This window comes from Bubalus bubalis, chromosome 1 (assembly GCF_019923935.1).
Source record: "Bubalus bubalis isolate 160015118507 breed Murrah chromosome 1, NDDB_SH_1, whole genome shotgun sequence".
NCBI lineage: Eukaryota > Metazoa > Chordata > Mammalia > Artiodactyla > Bovidae > Bubalus > Bubalus bubalis.
The window spans coordinates 51690636-51712424 of NC_059157.1; the positions used below are offsets into that span (position 1 = coordinate 51690636).

General features: G+C 39.6%; 1 protein-coding gene across 5 annotated transcripts in view; it reads left to right on the top strand.

The window, feature by feature from the left end:
- Nucleotides 1-21789, top strand: part of GRIK1 (glutamate ionotropic receptor kainate type subunit 1) — a 487136-nt gene that overhangs the window by 396602 nt on the left and 68745 nt on the right. The window lies entirely within an intron of this gene.

The window sequence follows — 21789 nt, forward strand, 5'->3', positions numbered from 1 at the left end:
AGCCTAAGGTTTGCCTTGGAAAGTCAGATTTTGACACTAATAACTGAAGCTGACCTTTTGGGTATAAATGTTAGAGGGTTTTTTTGTTTTTGCTTTTGTTTTTAACTCATTCCTTCCTTTCACTGATTCCATGGTAAATACGGCTTTAAAGTTTATGTGGCATGATAAATAACAGCAAAGGCAATGTCTTTTCAGAGAAACTCTTAAAAAACTCTTAAAAAAATATTCATTCTAAATATCCTATACCCTTTTAAGGTAAATATTCTTAACCAAAGTCTGACAGGCTGGTAACAACATCATCTAATTACCCAAAGAACCTAGACTTACTCAAATAATCTAGTCATGATTTATGACCAAAAAATAAAAGAATCTAATCATGAAGTGACAGTATTTGTGATTAAAATTCTGAGGCAAGGAACTGAAAAGCAAACTTTTTTTTTTTCCTGAATCAATATATGTGATGAATGTGGTCACTGTCAAATATTTTAAAAGACAATTCCAACAACTGCAAGGTATTACTTGTAAAGAAATAACAAGATTTGTAAATGAGGCAAATTGTTTACCTAAGTTTGAACTTCAAGGAAGTTTGCCCATTGAAAAAGTACACGTTTTCTTTTCATCTTGCTACTATTAGAAATGGAAACAGAATGTCTTTACACAAAGCCACACACCAGCCAAGAACTGTAATTACCTTTGTAGCTCTCACATTTTATCAGTAAGATTTGACAACAAAACATTTTGAAAATAAAGACAATAAATGAAAGTCTACCTGTGAAAGGTTACCTGAGCATTAGACAATTATTCCGCATATGCCTAGCTTGCTACAATTCATACCTCAGACTTTTGTGAATAATATGTTGATGATTACATAGGGTCGAACTTACGGACTAATTTATACAACTTTTTTTGTTCATTCTATTTTTGCTATTTCTGAGATGAATTTTTAAACTAATTTTTAAACTAGCTTATGAAAAACTCAAGTCCAACAATTTTGACTTTTGACTATTGATGAGATTACTGATTATCAGTGAAATAAATGTATCTTAATCATTTTTAAGCTGACCTTATAAATTGAGGAAGAAAAAGGAAGGAGAAGTAAAGGAAGACAGAAAAAAAAATAGAAAATAAAAAAAACAGTAAGAACAGTCTATGAAATGAGACACTTGAGTTAAGCGTGGATTCCCCACTAACAGCTAACCTCGACCTAGCTGAGACTCAGTTTCCTGTGGATAACAAAGGAGATAAAACTTGATTAAAGGAGATGATATGAACTCATAGGCAATCATTATGCTAATTCCAACCCTCCTACCCTCTCTCTGACCTAATGGAAAGTTTCCATATTATCTTGAAGACACTATCATCTTTAACATGAATGGCCAACTAAATGGCAGCAATCTTTCCGATTTTAAATATAATGTTAGCAAATTACAGATTGACACAAGTTACAGGAAAGTTTAGCTGCCCGAGGAGCACAATCCAAGATGGGAACATGTGTATGGTTTATTGAGAGCGCCTTCTCAGCAGTGGAGTGAGGGAAGGTGAATAAGATATGCTTCGATCAAACAAGGAGGTAAACACTTGGCTTTGTCCTAACTTCTGTGTCCTTCCCAAGAACATTGCCCACTTCTGATCACAGCTGAGGACCTGGATCATGCTGTAAGGTTCCTGTTTTACAGCGTTTTCTGATCCAAGGAAAACCGCTGGCAACCTTCTGGCCTCAGTGTAAAGCAAAAGTAAGATTTACGTTCAGGAAAGGCTAGACAATGCCCCAAAAGAATGAAAACAGGAGATGCTTTCTCTGGAGCCAAGTCTGAGAAAGTGCTTGCCCTCAAAGGCTAGAGCATGTCCTCTATTTCAAGGGAGTTTAAAGAAGGGCCATGATAGAAGCAAGTCATCTCTTTCAACAAACTGCTTGATTGGGTTCCAATTCCAATTTTATTCTTCCCTTATAACACTTTTACTTCAGTGCCCTTGTTCCATTAAAACTGCTGTAACCCTTGCACGAGATCACCTAATGATTTGCTACAAGAGAAATTCCAACTCAGAACTGAAGTACCTAATACATCTCAAACGTCCAGCACTTGAAAACTACAGAGCTGATGCCTGTTTTTACCTGCTGAACTACCCAGTATTACTGGGGCTCCTATCCGCATCCAAGCTAGCATGTTTGCAGGTGGACACATCCTAAATGAATTGGCAAATAACTTCATAACATACATGCTTTCTACATAATTCATTCATAATTCAACGTTTGTCTTTTAAAGATTTACTTTATAGACAGCGTAGCATCTCTAGAGCCAGGGATTGAGTTCAACCCCTGCACTTAATGGAAATCTCTGAGGGATAAAGAGTCAGATCACCTCTGGTCACCCTTTGATGCTTAGATATGAAAATGCTTTTCCTGACGTTTCTGCAAGGCAGATTTTTGTATTCCCATTTGACAAACGAGAAAAGTGAAATTCAGTTGGCTTGATCAACTTGAAAAGCGAAAGTGTTACTTGCTCAGTCATGTCTGACTCTTTGTGACCCCATGGACTGTAGCCCTCCAGGCTCGTCCATCCATGGGATTTTCCAGGCAAGGATACTGGAGTGGGTTGCCATTTCCTTCTCCACTTGATCAACTGACAAAATGCAGGAAAGAGTTGACTCTGGGGTTCTGTGATGCCAAAATCTATGCTGCTTGTTTTACATCAAAACTGCCTCCAGTAAAGAAATTTCCATTCAGTATGTTTAACTGGCAGACTTACAAACAATAAGAACATGTAAGTCTTATGCAGCGCTGATACACTGCCTTCAACAAATCAATAGTGAAAGAAGAGAGGAAGACAAGTAAGCAATCAACCCAATCCAATGCACACTTTCAGAGTGAAAATCACAAAGCACGATATGGAAACTGTGGGCTTCCTGGTGGCTCAGTGGTAAAGAATCCACTTGCCAAGTAGGAGATGCAGATTTGATCCCTGCTCAGGAAGATCCCCTGGAGAAGGAAATAGCAACCCAGTCCAGTATCCTTGTCTGGGAAATTCCATGGATGGAGGAGCCTGGAAGGTTACAGTCCATGGGATCATAAAGAGTTGGACCTGACTTGGTGACTAAATGATAACAAATGGGGAAGCTTTGGAAGAATTCCTAACCCAGTCTTTGAGGTTTAGGGCTTCTTGGGGGAAGGAACATAAAACCTAAAATCTAAAGGGCAATTAGAGATTATGAAGATGACACTGGGGTACTAGGTTACAAGCATCCCACACAGGGTAAACAATCAACTGAAATGGGAGGTCAATAAATACAGGCAGAATTAAGCCAAATGTCATAGTACAATGAGAAGGAATAAAAATGCAAATGATCATGAAACAATAAAGAAGAAACAGATTTTGAATAAACTTACTAAAACAAATAAGCCACTGTAAATTCTCAAACATTAGGCTATGCAAAACTAACCTCAAAGGGTCCTTTAAAGGCACGTTGGCTTGAATTACAAGGATACAGGAAAAAATACAGCCGTCTTCTAGGAGGTATGAGTTCCAGGACCCTTGTGGATACCAAAATATGTGTATCTTCCAGTCCTTTATATTAAATGGTGTTGTGTTGTTGTTGTTCAGTCCCTAAACCATGTCCAACTCTTTGCTACCCCATGGACTACAGCATACCAGACTCCTCTGTCCTCCACTATCTCCTGAAGCTTGCTCAAATTCATGTCCAATGGGTCAGTGATGCTATCTAATCATCTCATCCTCTGCTGACCCCTTCTCCTTTTTGCTTTCAACCTTTCCCAGCATCAGGGTCTTTTCCAATGAGTCAGCTCTTTGCATCTGGTGGTCAAAGTATTGGAGCTTCAGCATCAGTCCTTCCAATAACATTCAGGGTTGATTTCTTTAGGATTGACAGGTTTGATCTCCTTTCAGTGGTATTGCTGTTCAGTTGCTCAGCCATGTCCCACTCTTTGTGACCCCATGGACTGCAGCTCACCAGGCTTCCCTGTCCTTCACCATCTCCTGGAGCTTGCCCAAACCCATGGCCATTGAGTTGGTGATGCCATCCAACCATCTTGTCCTCTGTCGTCCCCTTCTCTTCCTGCCTTCAATCTTTCCCAGCATCAGGGTCTTTTCCAATGAGTCATCTCTAGTATCAGGGGGCCAAAGTATTGGAGCTTCAGCTTCAGCATCAGTCCTTCCAATGAATATTCAGGACTGATTTCCTGAATTTCTCTTAGGATTGACTGGTTTGATCTCCTTGCTTTCCAAGGGACTCTCACGAATCTTCTCCAACCCACAGTTCAAAAGCATCAGTCCTTCAGTGCTCAGCCTTCTTTAGGGTACAACTCTCACATCCATACGTGACTACTGGAAAAAGCATAGCTTTGACTATACAGACTGTTGTTGGCAAAATAATGTCTCTGTTTTTTAATATGTTGTCTAGGTTTGTCATAGTTTTTCTTCCAAGGAGCAAACATCTTTTAATTTCATGGCTGCAGTCTCCATCTGCAGTGACTTTGAAGCCCAAGAAAATAAAGTCTGTCACTGTGTAGAGAATTGTGTAGCATTTGCATATAACCTATGCATATCCTCGTGTATAGTTTAAATCATGTCTGGTTTACTTAAAGTACCTAATACTAAGTAAATGCCATGTAATTTATTGTAAATACAATGTAAATGCTATGTAAAAAGTTATCATTACGCAGCAAATTCAAGTTTTGCTTTTTGGAACTTTTGGAATTTTTCCTGATACATTTGATCCACAATTGGTTGAATCTGCAGATGTAGAACCCTTGGATATGTGGATCTGATACCACACTTCAAGTCTTTGCCAATATGCATTTTCTTTTAATGCTAAGCAAAATACTGATGGCAGATGTGACATGATTGTGTATTCCCAATGCTTACCGAATTTACATTAAATGGAAATTAGCAGCCTGTCTTAGTAATTGGAGTGTGACCTCTTTGCAAGCAGCTTTTGGCAACAGGCCTGTCCAGGAGGGTTTCTAAGGCATTGCCCCAGGGTAACTGCACCCTGGGTGACGGTTGGGCAGAAGCCACGCAGAGGTGAAACCATCAGTATCTGGTGCACGTCTTTTAAGAGCATCTTTTTATACACTATTTGATCATGTGATTTTTTTTCACATCTCTTCTGGAATCAATCAAATTCAGTATCAATTGCTCAAACTTGTCTGGGGATAAATCTGCCAAAAGCTTTAAGGGGACTAATAACAATGTCACAAATTCCTGACAAAACAAAGAAACTGACTTTTGGCAACTGTATCGTTGAAGATGAGGCTTAACACTGGAAAAGAACCAAGTTCACCGCTGCATCGTCAGTGCGAAGCAGCAGGGACCTTTCCATTGCTCCTGTGTTGCTGTGCGCCCCTTCCCTGAAAGGTGTTTTATGTATTTTTAATGGGGCAGTAATAACATTATTAAAAATTAAACCACAGGTGTACTTTCACTAATATTCTTTCCAAGTAGTTGGCTAATTAGAGATCTGAAAAACCCATCTTTCATAATTGGTTTTTTCTTCTTTTAGAAGACTTTATTCAGTGATGGCCAGTAATAAATTTTGCTCCAGACCAAGAGGGAGAAGGATCTAAATGAGAACATGCCCAACCTATTCTAATCAACATGATTCAGTTGAACTGTAATGGTATCAAAACAATTGACTTTTTACCATTCGAACTTAATTATTCTACAATAGGCAGAATAATGCATGTTGCTTCCTGCTTAAAGCAATTCTGCAAACGACAGCTTTGAAGGATGGCATGAAGCAATTTCTTTTTCTCACCCACAATTTGTGAATATTGTTTTAAAACATCATTAAGTCAAATAACCACAGTCTAATTAAGTCTCTTGTAGTTTTGAGGCAGTTTCATGAAATGCCATGGGATTTATTTGACTCATTTCTTCACTTGACTGAAAGTTCTTGTAGAGGCTGAATGAATCTAAACCCCAGAATACTCATCCTGAGGAAATAAATGCTGCAAAGCATTTGGGTTGAAATAGTTTTACTTAATGTGATGTTAGAAAAACAAAACTGAAGGACTTACTCAGCAGTTCTGCCAAAATATCATGATATTGCTCTAGGCAAGTCCCATTTACTTCGTGCTCCAGTGGGCGTTGTAGGTAGATGAGCACTTGGGATTTAAAGTGTAAGACCCTGTCAAAGAATAAGAAAAAGACCCCTAGAGCTCAAATTAAAAATAATCCTTTAAAAAGCTATGTTTACTTGCTCAGTGGGTAAGAAAGCGGTATGTTTGTCAAGAAAAGAGTAAATTTAGCAAGTCTCCCGGAGCTGAAAGCAGTAGGTTGAGTAGAGAGACGAAAGAGGGGACTTAGTTGCATATTAAAAGGATTTCTAAGCATTACATTATAATTGATTCATTAGAGACCTGGATATTCCTCCTTAGACTGGCCATCTTTCTGCTTTGACTTTCAGAAGCGCAGTGTTCATTTTCAAATTGGTCCAGGATGGATTCCTAAGACTGTTGCATGCAGGCTTGTGTAAGTAAGCATGGCCTGAGAATTTGGGCAAATTCCCAAACCAGACAGAGGAAGGACTAGAATGGTTGAATCTCAGATATTATTCCATTCAATATCTTCATTTATACAAGACGTAGAAGACCCATGAGGTAAAATGATTATCCTAGAGCACAGAAATCCTGCTATGTGCAAGGAAACCAAAGCTACAGGGTACTGAACTTGAGCAAAATAGGGCTTTCGTATTATGACCGAGGGCTTCCCTCGTGCCTCAGTGGCAAAGAATCAGCCTGCCAATGCAATGCAGGAGGTGGGGGTTCGATCCCTGGGTCGGGAAGATCCCCTGGAGAAGGAAATGGCAGCCCACCCCGGTATTCTTGCCTGGGAAATCCCATGAACAGAGGAGCCTGACTGGCTACAATCCATGGGGTTGCAAAGAGTCAGACAGAACAGTGCACACATGCAAGCCAGAACCACAAAAGTCTCTGACACTGGAAGATTTAACAGAGAAGAGTTGCTCCAAAGAATTTCTAATTAAAGTTTGTAATTTTTACATCTTCTAAAGTTGTAGTATTAGAGATAATTTTTTATGGAAGATCTTATCCAGAAATTCAATTTAACTCATAAGTTGCTGTTGTTTAGTCACTCAGTCATGTCTGACACTGTGACCATATGGACTGCAGCATGTCAGGCTTCCCTGTCCTTCATCATCTCCCAGAGCTTGCTCAAACTCATGTCCACTGAGTCGGTGATGCCATCCAGCCATCTCATGCCCTGTCATCCCCTTCTCCTCCTGCCTTCAATCTTTCCCAGTACTAAGTATATACTACGGATACAGTATGTGTGCAGCACTGCAAGGTACAAGAAGTGAGGTGAACAGTGAAAGTAAATGATGAATACCACACTGCCCCGACTCTAAGGAAATCATGAGCTGGAGGGAAATATACACACCTAATTGTAATACAAGACTGTTGCAATACAGGCTAAAATTGTATATAAATATAATACTATTTAATCCAAGAGGAAAAGGTATGTATTCTGACTGAAGGGATTGGGGATGGCGTCAGAGAAGAGAAGACACTTGGACTGACCTTGATAGACTCTTTTGCTCTTTCAATAAGTATATAATGAGTACTGCTTACTAGGTGTCAAGCCTTATCTTTGGTGATGGGGATGCAGCAAAATAAATGTCCATCCCTGGCCTTGGGAGGCTTACATTCTAAACAAATTTGTAAATTATGAATATGCACAGTCTGTGAAGGTATCCCCAGGGTTGAAACATAAGTTTTACATGTAGCCCTTGGGGTGAAACATGGCTAGAGATGGGGATAAAAAGGAAACAGCAGGGAAGAGAAGTAAATACTGTGTTAGAGAGGTGGGGGGTTATTATCTAGGCAATTGAAAATATTGTTTCAAGGAAGTGCTCTAAAGAAGATTCTGAAACAGCTGTGTACATACGTTGTTGTTGTTTTTCAGTCTCTGAGTCCTGTCTGACTCTTTGTAATCCCATGGACTGTAGCACGTCAGGCTCCCTTGTCTTTCACTATCTCTTGGAGTTTGCTCAGATTCATGTCTATTGAGTCAGTGATGCTAACCGTCTCATTCTCTGCTGACCCTTTCTCCTTTTACCTTCAATTTTTCCTGGCATCAGGGTCTTTTGCAATAAGTCAGCTGTTCTCATCAGATGGCCAAAGTATTGGAGCTTCAGATTTAGCATCAGTCCTTCTAATGAATTGGAGAAGGAAATGGCAACCCACTCCAGTACTCTTGCTTGGAGAATCCCATGGAGGGAGGAACCTGGTGGGCTACAGTCCATGGGGTCGCAAAGAGTCAGACACGACTCAGCGACTTCACTTTCTTTCTTTCTTCTAATGAATATTCAGGGTTGATTTCCTTTAGGATTGACTGGCTTGATCTCCTTGCTGTCCAAAGGACTCTGAAGAGTCTTCTCCAGCACCACTATTCAAAAGCATCAATACTTCGGCGCTCAGCCTTCTTTATGGTCCAACTCTCCAATCCATACATGACTGCTGGAAAAACCATAGCTTTGACTATAAAGATCTCTGTTAACAAAGTGATGTCTCTGCTTTTTAATACACTGTCTTGGTTTGTCATAGCTTTCCTTCCAATACTATAATGGCTGTTTTGCAGTAGCACTGGGAAATGTCTGGAATTCAGTGTAAATGCTTCTAGGTCTGGCAGCAAACAGGAGCCCCTGGACCGTGGGCAAAGTGCTGAAACCTCCAGGCTTAGTTCAGCTCCACATTAATGTATGAGCTTTGGAATGTGTGGCCATTCCAGGAATCTAATCTCTCACCAGGATAGTGCTCCACTGAGGGAACACTGGCAACAATCAAATTGGTTTGGGGTCATGCTAGGGATTGAGTCTAGATTCCAGAAGAGGACCTGTGAGGTCAGTGTGACCCCAAGAACAATCATAGCAATCAGGATCTTTGGGGACAAATCTATTTTCTCAAGGACAGCGCAGACTTTGAAAAGACTCTGTGGATCTCTGTCTGTCACTGAAATCAAGCTCAATAATTGTTTGGTGACTGGTAATTTTTGGTGAGATTATTCAACAAATACAGGTAGGATAGGGTCCACAGAGTTGACAAACTTTAAGCCCTGTTTCACTAATTCTCAGAGTATAGTATGAGGACCTTCTTCATGGTTGCAAAAGCAAGTGGAATGCTTATTTTAAAAAATGCAAATCCCTGGCTCTCACGTCAAATAAGTATCCCAGTGGTTTTGTGCTCATTAGAATTTGACAGCCACTGCATTAATGTAATTGATGATGTAGTAAGGCAGTTAGTTTTTCACTGACAAGCAGCATAAAGGAAGGCTCTGACACAGAGCAAGGATCACTGCAAAATGGTCTATGAGTGATCTTATATCTGTTGGGAGAGTTGAGGAGTTTTTAACTAGGTCAAGATAAGAAAGGAACTAGAATTTTATTGAGCTTCCATCTGATGGTCCTGTTAGAAGCTTTGAAGAATTATCTCCTTTAATTTTTACAACTAGTCAAAGACAGTGTTAATTTTTGCAAATGGATGTTGAAGAAGTTAAGTAATCTACTCATGCTACTGCTACTGCTGCTAAGTCACTTCAGTCGTGTCCGACTGTGTGACCCCATAGACGGCAGCCCACCAGGCTCCCCCGTCCCTGGGATTCTCCAGGCAAGAAAACTGGAGTGTGTTGCCAAAGTGAAATTGTTAGTCCCTCAGTCTTGCCCTACTCTTTGCGATGTACAGAGTCACCTAGCTAATTCCACATCATTTGATCCCAAAGTCAAACCATTCCTGATGCACCACACTCAGACATCAAAACATGCTAACAATTAAAATGAACTATCACTCTGTTGAAGCGCATCTTATTTATAATGCTGGGTTTATGACTAAAATTTGTATAAGAACAATATATGAAGACCAGTGAAGTGTCTTTTAGCAGTATTTTTAATTTTTTTTTAATGCAATATGGGATTTTTTTGTTGTTGTTAGGCTGCTAAAAGCATATGAATTTATGATTGTATTAAATCTTCCTGTTTTACTTGAAAACTTCTCCTTTTTCAATTAGCTTTCTGGACCATAAATTGATTCTGTCACATGTTGCCATGTGCTTTCTAAAAGTCAAGGCATTATTGCTACCTCAGAATAAGAAAAACAGGTATGCTTGATGAAAAATAAGGAAGACAAAGATACTGAAGAGAAGGGAATCAGAGAGGGTTGTCCAGAAATAAAGTTCCAAGGAAGGAAGTTCATGGTGACTGAAGATAAAGGACTTTAAAACATGTTCCACTGTCTTTTCAGTTGTAAGTCAGCAAAAGTCACTAACATTTTCAGTAAAGAGTCAATGAACAGCCACACACAGGTAAATCCAAAATGGAAATCATAGGAAGTAGGGCCATCCTGGGACCCATTTAATCCACTGCAAGCAAGTGGAATGAGGTTCTGAAGAGCAATAAAAGACAGTCATAGAGAGAAAGTTAGGGGCATTTTAGCTAAACTAGCATAAAACCAAGAGTTCAGACACTTTCTAGACATTGCCCTTGCCCTGAATATTAACCACCATATGGCAGAAACCAGCACAACATTGTAAAAATTTCAAAACTTTGAAAAAAAGCAAAATGAAAAGCAAAAGAATTCTATGCACAAATTCCTGGGCTGGGAAGATCCCCTGGAGGAGGGCATGGCAACCCATCCAGTATTCTTGCCTGAGAATCCCCATGGACAGAGGAACCTGGCAGGCTACAGTCCATAGGGTCGCCAAGAGTCAGACAACTAAGCGACCAAGCACAGTGCAGCACAAGGAAGGAACTGCACAGAAGAGGCTAATGGCTGGTTTATTTTGACTCAGGCTGTCATCAGTCTCCAGCTATATGATACCAACTTTCAGGAGAGGCTGCTCTGCAGAGAGGAAGCACAGAAACTGGGAAATAGGATCCTAGAAGCTAGGGCAAAAGCTAGGCTTTTGTCTTTCTGATTAAGCCTAGCAGGTTAAAGTTGGGTTAGTTTGGGTGACCCAGGCTTCTAACATGCCACTGAGTTACAGGGAAGTCAGAATTTTCATGCTGACTTAATTCTTGCATTTATAATTTCTTTTTTTTTTAATCTTTTTAATTTTCTTGGCTTGAAAATATCTTCTCCTTTTGACCCATGTGTGAGGATTTAAAATGAGAGCAATTAGCCCACCCATCTTCATTTTCTTTCCCATGACCTTATCTGTAGAAATGAAGAATGGTGCTGGAGAAAGAATATGATTCAGACATGGTTTTGAATCCCTCCAATGCATCTTACCAACTGTAGGATCTCTTTCCTCTTCATTAAAATGGGAACAATCCTATTTACCTTGACTGCCTCCTAGGAGAATCAAAGGAGGTAATATATCACTTAGCAATAGTCAATATATAACTTTGTAAAGTTATCAATATGCTGCTGCTGCTGCTAAGTCGCTTCAGTCGTGTCCGACTCTGTGCGACCCCAGAGACAGCAGCCCACCAGACTCCCCCGTCCCTGGGATTCTCCAGGCAAGAACACTGGAGTGCGTTGCCATTTCCTTCTCCAAAGCATGAAAGTGAAAAGTGAAAGGGAAGTCTCTCAGTCGTGTCCAACTCTTAGCGACCCCATGGACTGCAGCCCACCAGGCTCCTCCATCCATGGGATTTTCCAGGCAAGAGTACTGGAGTGGGGTGCCATTGCCTTCTCCGAATCAACATGATTTTCATGCAAATAAAAACATGTGCCATGAAAACACTGATAGGATAATAATGATGGAAATAAATTCCTTAATGATGGAACCAAAAGGACAGTGAAGCTGGTTCAAAGAGAAGTTAAAGAAAGAGTGATTGTATAGTCCATCAAGAGAGGCTAACTGGAAAAAGAAGGCTGGGTTAGAGTCAAAACTGATTATTGTCCTATAGAACAATAAAACCATAACCTTTGAGGTTATCTCTTGTACCAGACATAAATTATTTGTATCTCTATTGGACAAAAAGTCTGCAAGTTAACATATAATTTCATAGTCTTGACCCTGAACAAAGGAAATAGTAAAACAAACAAAAGAACGAACCCCTAGAGAATTAAATCATCATTGGGTGAGCCTGTTAGACAATGACCCTGAATGACCTTAAAAGCCACATGCAGTCATTCTTTTGTTTTATTTCCAAGTTTTAGATAATTTTCTCAACAATCCCTCTTTTATCATCAATAATCTCTGAAGATGATTCATGTTACAAAAAGTCTGGAGTCATTGTATTTGGACCTAATTAATGTACATGGGTGCAGTAAGAGCTTTGATTAACTACTTAAGCTTCTTTGTGTATGACCAGCAAATTCAGAGCTTCTGTTTAGCAGTTACTAAGGTCAGAAAATTAACTTTTACATGGAAATTTCAAAAGCAGTCTCTGATTGTATTTTCATAAGCCTCTCTTGTTTCAGAAGTGTTTCAGTGGCTGTTATTGGAATATTAATTTCCTTTTGCTTCTTAAACAAATCACCATAAACTTGGTGGTTTAAAACAATACAAGTTTATTCTCCTACAGCTCTGAGGTCAGAAGTCTGACACAAATCTCACTGGGCTACTGTCAAAGTGTTGTCAGGGTGGGTTTCTTCGAGATTCCAAGAGACTTGGAGACTCTTAAAACCAGTATTCTTGACTTTTCCAGCTATGAGGATGATGGGGCTCCTGTAATCTTTGTTTTGTGGACCCTTTCCCCCATCTTTAAAGCTGGCAATGTAGCATCTTTCAATCTCTTTCTCTCTATCTGACGTTTCCTGGATCTCTCTTATAAAGACCATTGTGAATACACTGGGCCCACCAGACAAAGCAATATGACCTCCTCATTTTAGGATCCCTAATTTAATAGCATCCCTTTTGCTACATTCTAGGCTCTAGGGATTAAAACATGGACACTTGGGATTTGCCAACCATTATTCACCCTACCCGGAGAAGGCAATGGCACCCCACTCCAGTACTCTTGCTTGGAAAATCCCATGGATGGAGGAGACTGTTAGGCTGGAGTCCATGGGGTCGCTAGGAGTTGGACACGACTGAGCGACTTCACTTTCACTTTTCACTTTCATGCTTTGGAGAAGGAAATGGCAACCCACTCCAGTGTTCTTGCCTGGAGAATCCCAGGGACGGGAGAGCCTGGTGGGCTGCCGTCTATGGGGTCGCACAGAGTCGGACACGACTGAAGTGACTTAGCATAGCATAGCATTCACCCTACCAAGCACAGATAAAAAACTAAACACAAGAAACTCATCTCCACAGTACCTACATATTTTGATGAATTTGTTCAAGTGGCCCAAACTGTAGTACATTTCCTGTCCTGCCAGTAAATGACCTTCTTCATGGGATTCTATAAACCATAGAACAAATAATAGGTAGGTTTCTTAAGAGGACTAGATCTTGATTTTAAATATGAAGAGCAACATTTGTTTCCTATTAGTGGGTTTGCTATACCTAATTAATTGAGATTTGTTCTCAGGTGTGGCAACCTTGACAGGAACTTACTTACACAACCAGTTTGTCGAACTGTGTCCTGGTAAAAACAGAAGACAGATGTTTATTGATCTTATGCAAATAACCACATTACCATAAAAACTAGTGAGTTGACACTGAATTCTGAGGAGTAAGGGGAAATAAATTACCATATAAAGAATGTGTCATTTATAGGTGATTACATTGAAGGTTAAAGATAAAGGATGTATCTTACTCCCTTAATAGAGCATTTAAAAACATATTGGCAATACTCAAAATCAAATAATCTCAGTTAGATTTACCCCCACTATTCATTTAATTCACCTTATGTCTTATATATCCAGATGTTGGGTCAGCATTCTGCATTCATAAGGTCTTCTATTCCAGACTTACTAAAAGGAGTCCTGGAAGTCCCCGCTACATTCACAGTTGGCTAAATGAGATCATTTTAAGCACCAAAGCCTGTACCAATGACCCTGTTTGCTAAAGTACCAACAGGTAAGAGTATCAGGTGCCACTGACGTTCTGACAGTGCTATGCTTTGAAAAAGATCCAGTTATCAGCCTATAGCTTCCAGCAAAGTCTTCAGACAAACATGAGAATAAGGCAGAAACCACTTGATGATGAGAACAGATGAGCAGATTACACAGGAGGTAAATTATAAACTTTTATCTCTTCTTTTAAGAGCAGATTAAGTACTCCGAGACCAACTGTCATTTTAAAATAAAACTCTAACATTCGTATAGCATTTGGCATAAAAGTACTCACAAAATTAAAATACGTCCCCTGGGAATTCCCTGGTGGTCCAGTGGCTAAGGTTTGGCACATTGACTGCCAGGACTCAGGTTCAATCCCTGCAGAGAGGAACTAAGATCCCTCACGCTGTGCACATAGCCAAAAAAATAATAAAATAAGTATCTTACTAATAAACTTTGTCAAAACTGAGCAAACTGCCAAATTTTTGACACATTTCTTTGCTTTCTTCCCCAGACTCATTATGTGCAAGTATTATGCTTCAGTGCAAATAAGAGTTCCTTCAAACCTTCTATACTAGCCACACTGATATTTTTCTGTTCACTATACTTTATCATAATTTGGTATATATTTTCTCTCTACCTTATAAACAAAAGGATACTCCATTACTTTATATATATAAGCAATGCCCTAGGGCCACATACATCTTTTAAATACCTTTTCAACATAGTAAATATAAACATATTCATTAGAATGACCCAAAGGTACAGCTTTTTTATAACATACAAAAATAACAATAAAGGTATATATGCATATATATGCATACACACAAAATGGTGACTATGTGTCTGTATTATCTTATTAGAAATTATCTAGATTTCTAGAAATTATCTATCAATTAATTTGATTTAACATTAGTTCAAGGTCTTAAATTTAAGACAGGAACTTGGAAATTTTGCTTAAAGTAAAATATCACAAAGCATGCCAGGCTTACCTCCCTTCACTGTCTGTCTCCTAGAGTTTGCTCAAACTCATGTCCATTGAGCTGGTGATATTATTGAAGCAGCTCATCCTCTATCACCCCCTTCTCCTCCTGCCTTCAGTCTGTCCCAGCATCACTCTTTGCATCAGGTGGCCAGAGTATTAGAGCTTCAGCATCAGTCCTTCCAATGAATATTCAGGGTTGATTTCCTTTAGGATTGACTGGTTTGATTTCATTGCAGTCGAAGGGAGTCTCAAAAGTCTTCTCCAGTACCATAATTCAAAAGCATCAATTCTTTGGTGCTTAGCCTTCTGTATGGTCCAACTCTCACATCTGTACATGACTACTGGAAAAACACACAGGTGCTGGCCTATATTCTTAAAATACCCACTGATCCCTAGACCTGGTCATGGCCCAACCCAGGTGCTTCTGGGCCACAAGAGCTCCCCTAACTATGCACCGGAAATAGCATTGCGGAGACAGCTCGTGGTCTGCAACCAGATGTGGATCCACTGGTCTTTACAGCCAGTTTTGGAAGACAAATAGCTCAAGCTATGAGTTAGGCAAGATATTTTCAGTCTGATATACTTGAGCAAAAATAAGAATCAAAACAGAATCAGAAGAAAAGAAACAGAAAGGGGAAAAAATGCATAACAGAGAAAATCACATTCTATCCAGTTCTCAAAAAAAAAAAAAAAAAAATATGTCTTTCAATAGGAAACTGTTTACTCCATATACAAAATGAGAAAATTGCGTCAGCATGTGTCAGGGAATATTCTAGTTCTAGGAATGGGGGCTTTATGTTCTTTTACATGTTTAAGTCCCCTTTAGGGAAAAAAAAATGAATGAAATCATTTTAACTAAGCGAAGTTAAAAATTGACTCTTATAAGAGTTAAATGCTAGCCACTTTCTTCCTCAATACTAAAATTTTACTTTATTTGGACAATGTATATCATCTTGGAGAAGGAAATGGCAACCCACTCCAGTGTTCTTGCCTGGAGAATCCCAGGGACGGGGGAGCCTGGTGGGCTGCCGTCTATGGGGTCACACAGAGTCGGACACAACTGAAGCGACTTAGCATATCATCTTGAGAAAGAGCATACAAATGAAAAAGCATTAATGAAAATGTTTGACAATAATGAAAAACTTTCATTTTTCTTCTTTCGTCTCTTGATTTTTGTCTCTTGGCCATCAACTAATGTATCTTATAAGAGGAAAGAAAGTCACTACATTTGACTCACTTGTTATCAGCAGTTGTTATCAAGAGGTCTAAAGCAGAGTAGAAATTAAAGCGATTTCCTGAAATAGGGACAATAGTTTAAGTATTGTTTTCAGTTAAGTATACTATAATTGTCTTCTGTGCAAATGCTTCTACATAAGGCAAGCAAATTGTAATTATGACTAATATAATTATATATCATTATCTAAATTGCATATGCTTCAGGCTTGTCTTAGAAAATAAGATCCTCATGGATCTTATTCATCATAGTCATCGTCTATTCACCCTGATCAATAATGCATTGGTGTTTCAGTAAATGCTTATCAACAACTGGTTTGAAAAACAACAAAAAAAGAATATATAAGAAATATTCATCTAGGAACGGGAAGCAGAAGCACACAGGTAATTGTGGCGGTTAGGGAAACTGGACTGTGAAGGTCAAAAGATATTTCAGTTCAGTAAAGGACTAGGCAGGGTGTCTTTATAGATATTGAGGCTGGAAAGGAAGCATTGTTAGAGCATGAAAAGGGGACTTTTTACCACTTGGATGAGCAGGGAAGAGAAATGAGAAGTGGGAATTACTCAGCACCACTGATTGGAACACAAAATTCAAGAATATAACCAACACCACAGAATCCAAACAAAAGGACACAATAGACACGCTTAATGGAAATAAAATTGGATTTCTGAACTGGGTTTTAAGACCTTGCTATGAACTATATGCTACATCAAGAGATAAATGCTACCAATTTCTGTACATTTTCAGAAAGCTCCATAAACTCCGGACAATGTACCGAATTGACTAACAGCATGAACCCCATGAAGGAAAAGTTGCCTCTAGGAAAAAGCTTCTGAAAATCCTACAGAACTTAATGGAGATAACTACATCCTTCCAAACATATCAGGAGGAGGGTTAGAACTACATGTTTTTAGAAGCATGAAGAAGGGGTTTGAAAATTGACTTAGTCCAAACCCTTAACACACTAGATTTGCACTGAACCAAAGTCACAGACAAATTGCTCTCTACTCTCACGCAGCTGCTATAACCCTAATGCAATAGCTTATTTAGCAACTCTCAGTTAACCCATTAATCTATGAAGCCAGCCTTTGACTTGCAAAATATAGAGGAGTGATCTGAGTACAAAAAGTAGGATTGGGATATGATGATGAGAAAAGGAAAATTACAAAGTCAGGAGGTGTGTCTAAGTACATACAAGAGGAGGCTCCCTACTTGTCTTCCATACTGATGTATTAATGCAGAGAATGAGATTACCTATATCTCAGAGTGTTTAACAACAGGTGCTAATATTGACCATAAAAATACACCATCACTTTTTTAGAGCAGGAGCTAATGTTTGGCATTATGGTCTCTCTTGGTGATGAACTCTGAAGGCCAAGTTCTAGGATCAAAAAAAAAGCATTTTTCTGTATGTGTCATAGCACTTTAACTCACATCTAGATTGGCAATATAAGCAGCTTAGATGAGAGGTGTAGGCTTTTCCTGTCCACACATCATTTCCCGACATTAATTTGATTTATCTTCCAGCATTATCAAGTGATAAAGTATACTTCTTCATGATATCCATTCGATCTGAATGATAGCCAGAAAATACATTTTGTGCTGTGTTGGTTCTGGACAAGTTGATTCCATAGCATATTCTTTAGGTAAAACTTGAATAGCAACACTTTCTTCAAGAAACTGTATCTATCCTGCTGTAGAACTCCTTCTACTAATACTTGATGGTAATCGTGGTGTACAAGTTGTGGGGACAGGGAAATGAAGGAACTGTGCTGTCCCTGTGTTCATACATAGAAATGAGAATACATTTCTGTAAATTTTGTTCTGTGAGAACGACCTGCTAACCAGCCTTCTGCTCACAATCTTGAGTCATTCTCCTTCAGTTCTGCCAAAATGTCTTGCTGTAATGCACACCTGCTCACAACACTCATGGGCTTGAAACACTCCAGTGATTCCTAAATGTCTGTGGAGCAAAGTCCAAGCCAATGAGTGTGACTCGCAACATCTTCACAAACAGGAACCTACTCTCCTTCCCAGGCTCATTTCTCATCATTCCTTACCTCGCATGACGGATCCATGGCAGATACAACTTGTTTTGTGTTTCAGGTTTTACTCAGGCTGTGAATCTTTGTTTGGTCAACTAACTTCTCATCAAATGCTGCCCAGGTGGTTCAGTCGGTAAAGAATCTGCCGGCAATGCGGGAGACCTGGGTTTGATCCCTGGATTGGGAAGCTCTCCTGGAGTAGGAAATGGCACTCCACTCCAGTATTCTTGCCTGGAGAATTCCATCGACAGAGCAGCCTGGTGGGCTATAGTCCATGGGGTCGCAAAGAATCAGACACACTGAACGACTTAACACAGCACAGTATAGCACACTTCTCATCCTTTGAGAGTTCAGGCCTTCTTTCCTCAAAGTACGTTTCCCTGGCCCTTTTTTTTCTTGCAGTTGGGTTAAGTAGGATCCATACCTCTTTCTTCAGTTACTATGTGCAGATTTTTTATCCTCACACAGTGCTTCATTGAAATACATTAATGTGCTTATTCCTAAACTACTAGGTATTCTCTTTCCTGATGCTTCTTGGCACCAAGAAGATGAGAACCAGGAACACCAGTGGTGGAAGCCCCAGTCCCAACAGTCAGAAAGATTGTTTGTTCCTTGTTCTATTCAGGCCCTCAATGGTTTCGGGCCACTTACATTGGAGAGGGTAGTTTGCTCTATTGATTCAAATGGAAACAGCCTCACAGACACACCTGGAGATGATGTTTAACCAGATAACAGCATACTATGACCCAATCAAGTTGACACATAAAATTAAGCATCGTAACTACAAATTTAAAGTCAAGGTTAGACTCATTTATAGGTGACATTAATTTATTATATACTTTCTGTGTTGACAGAAATTGCATAAATAGGAAATTATATTTTAGAACAATGAATTTGATGTTAATTTGTAAAACGAAATGCAAACGAGACCAGAAAAGACTACACCTGTGAGTACTGACATTAACAGTAATGAAAGCCAAATTCTAGAGTTTTGAATGTGGGGAAGAAAAATAAGAGATGGCTGTAAAAATAATCTCCATTAAAATGTTAAATACTTTCAATGTGGTAAGAATTGTATTCAGTTCAGTTCGGTTCAGTCGCTCGGTCATGTCCAACTCTTTGAGACCCCATGAATTGCAGAGCGCCAGGCCTCCCTGCCCATCACCAACCCCTGGAGTTTACCCACACTCATGTCCATCGAGTCAGTGATGCCATCCAGCCATCTCATCTTCTGTCATCCCCTTCTCCTCCTGCCCCCAATCCCTCCCAGCATCAGTCTTTTCCAGTGAGTCAGTCTTTCCAGCAGGTGGCGAAAATATTGCAGTTTCAGCTTCAACATCAGTCTTTCCAGTGAACACCCAGGACTGATCTCCTTGCAGTCCAAGGGACTCTCAAGAGTCTTCTCCAACACCACAGTTCAAAAGCATCAATTCTTCGGTGCTCAGCTTTCTTCACAGTCCAATTCTCACATCCATATATGACCACTGGAAAAACCATAGCCTTGACTAGATGGACCTTTGTTGGCAAATTAATGTCTCTGCTTTTCAATATGCTATCTACATTGGTCATAACTTTCCTTCCAAGGAGTAAGCATCTTTTAATTTCATGGCTGCAGTCACCATCTACAGTGATTTTGGAGCCCAAAAAATAAAGTCTGCCACTGTTTCCACTGTTTCCCCATCTATTTCCCATGAAGAGATGGGACCAGATGCCATGATCTTCGTTTTCTGAATACTGAGCTTTAAGCCAACTTTTTCACTCTCCACTTTCACTTTCATCAAGAGGTTTTTTAGTTCCTCTTCACTTTCTGCCATAAGGGTGGTATCATCTGCATATCTGAGGTTATTGATATTTCTCTCAGCAATCTTGATTCCAGCTTGAGCTTCTTCCAGCCCAGCATTTCTCAAGATGTACTCTGCATATAAGTTAAATAAGCAGGGTGACAATATACAGCCTTGACATACTCCTTTTCCTATTTGGAACCAGTCTGTTGTTCCATGTCCAGTTCTAACTGTTGCTTCCTCACCTTTATATAGGTTTCTCAAGAGGCAGGTCCATTTAAATCTCTAAAAAATCCTGTATGGATAAACACTGAAGCCTGAGATAACCCAGGTTTAGGTTAAGTAACTTGCTTGAAGTCATACATCAGAGATTTAAAACCAGCTCTGTGATAAACCCATACTCTTTCCACTGCTTTGCTTCTGCCTCTTGGTCAAATGGGTAAATATATTCAACAGACACACATGGCATGAACTCTTTGGATATGGTATAGCTCTCAGGATCTTTTTCACATCTACATATATCTAATGAATTTGGTGAAGTTGGGAGAGGGAAAATAGCTAAGTGCCTACAAAGGACTGAATTCTCCTTTATCCTCATTTGTAAGTCAATTCAAATTAGGCAAGGTTATCACGGATAACCTAATGATTGAAGCTCACAACCTCTGGGGCCACCATATTTTATATCATGAAATGACCTAAGATCTCCATTGTGAGTTCTCTGAAGAGCAGACTACTGTGTTTTATCTGTTTTGTTGTATTTTATTTGGCTGCACTGGGTCTTCATTGCAGCACATGGGTTTCTCTAGTTGCGGAACTCAGGCCCTAGGTCAAGGGTATTCAGTAACTGTAGCATGCAGGCTTAGCTGCACCACGGCATGTGGGATCTTAGGTCCCTGACCAGGGACGGAACCTGTATCTCCTGCATTGGAAGGCAGATTCCTAACCACTGGACTACCAGGCAAGTCCTAAACTACTGTGATTTTTAATTCCTCAAATGATGTTGATATATGTGGCAGCCTGAAAAGTGGCTCTCCCAAAAGATGCCCATGTCCCGGTCTCTGGAATCTGCCATTGTTACCTTATATAAACAAACAAACAAACAGAAAATTGCATATGCAATTAAATGAAGGATTTTTCTTTAAATAGCAAACATCTATTTCTCACAGTTCCAGATGCTGGAAGTGTAAGATCAGGGAGGCAGGAGGGCTGGGTTCTAGATGACAGCTCTCTTTCTGGCTTGCAGATGGCTGCCTTCTTGCTGTGTACCTCTCTCGTGTACCTTTTTCCCCTAGTTTTCTGAGAAATAATTAGCATACTTCACTGTATAGATCTGGGCTTTCTAGGTGGATTAGTGGTAAAAATTCCACCCGCCAACACAGAGGACTCGGGTTCCATCCCTAGGTCAGAAAGATCCCCTGGAGAAGAAAATGACAACCTACTCCAGTATTCTTGCCTTGGAAATCTCATGGACAAAGATGCCTGGTGGGCTGCAGTCCAAGAGATCACAAAAGAGTTGGACACGACTTAGCAACTAAACAACCACTGTATAAGTCTAAGATGAAGAGCATAATGGTTTGATTTACATGTATAGTGAACTGATTACCACATAGATTCAGCTAGCATCCATCTTTTTTATGTTTTTATGTTATTTAGTATTCTTTTTTCTCCACTTAAAGAACTCCCTTTAGTATATCTTGTAAGGCAGGTCTAGTGGTAACCAACTTCCCCAGCTTTTGTTTGCTAAAAAAAAAAAAAACCCTTGGTCAATGAATTACATCCTTTTCTCAAAGAACAAAAAAGGGCATTACTTCACCTGGGCAGTCCCT